We start from the raw sequence: 1420 nt of genomic DNA, 5'->3' as shown, positions 1-1420 counted from the left end.
CTCTCCGGCAATGGCATCCTGCTAAAGGAGATTCACTTCAACTGTTCAGCTGATGCATTGGATCGACTTGTAAATGCATTTCCAATTGACTACGTACCTGTATCCTCCAGCCCTTGCGACCTCGCTTGGACGGCTGCACGGAAGACGTCGCCAGTGAACATTTTCTGGCTGAAAATTACCATTAGAGTCGACCCTTTTAATGAAACGGAGGTTTGTCTGGCAATGTGTTTTGTTTATCTTGTTTGTGTAACATATCTGTAATGGTTTACTGCTAACGCACTGAAAATGTTCAAAGTAGAGCTGACCTGATTTCTTATCCGCAGTGAAATCCTACGGAATTACGTCATGACGTCATCCATGACATCATGACAGTCAGTGACGTCATCTCATGTCTTTATGGCACTCCCAGGTCCGTCAGTTACAACTGGTTTGCCCTTCAAGAGTTGAGACTTTTTGTTTTACTGTCACCTTTAGAGTGCTTTAGAGCCGAACGGATTTAAAAGATATGATCTCTCTTTGCTATAATGGTAGCCTTGATATCTGACTACAAGTTACCCCTTTTATGAACACCTGTGACCGTTCTTGCGATTTTGATCTTTATTTTGTCCCCCCCACCCCACCCCATATACGTATTTTGACTTATCTATCAAATCTTGATTGTGACTAATCTGAATGTTCATCATACTGTTGTATGATTACTTTTTGTTTATTATGTTTTTTTTTTTTCAATTTAGAAATAACTGTCAAACTTTTACTGCCTATATCATGGGAATGCCAACCAAACAGGCAGCCAACATGTACTAAAAGTAAGCCAACTTTTCCGCGAATGAAAATATGGTGTGAAAAGATATTGAGAACCTGGCAAACGGATATAATTCGGCCATATTAACAGGATATTTGACGGGTAGGTTGAGAAGAGTAAAGGAAGTGAACTTTCATTTGGTATGTCAGCGAGTGAGTAATTCTTTGCTTTTACTTTTGTTCAAATTGAGCAACTGGGCATTTTTTTTTCTTTTTTTTTCAGTATTGTTGATGTTGTAATGATTATGATGATGATGATAAGGACGATGGTGTTAATGACGAGGGATTAGTATCAATGTTTAATGACAATATAAAAGATAATCGTAATGATGATGGGAATAGTGATGATTATAATAACAGTAATAATACTAGTTATAACAACAGCAACGACATAAACAAACAACAATTATAATGATATTGATGATAACAAAATAACAAAAATGACAATGAGGATAACAATAGTAAGAATGATAACAATGATGATAATGATAATGATACTGATAATGACAGTAATAATGACAATGAAGATTTATTAAACGACATTGGAATTCCGTTTAAGTTCGTTATCTTTTGTGATAAAAACCACCAAAAGACTTATACGTAATACATGTAAATATCA

This window comes from Penaeus japonicus, unplaced genomic scaffold, assembly GCF_977035675.1.
Source record: "Penaeus japonicus unplaced genomic scaffold, GWHDUDI00000001_assembly GWHDUDI00000011, whole genome shotgun sequence".
NCBI lineage: Eukaryota > Metazoa > Arthropoda > Malacostraca > Decapoda > Penaeidae > Penaeus > Penaeus japonicus.
The sequence above is the reverse complement of the archived record's forward strand: the minus strand, read 5'-3'. Positions refer to the sequence as shown.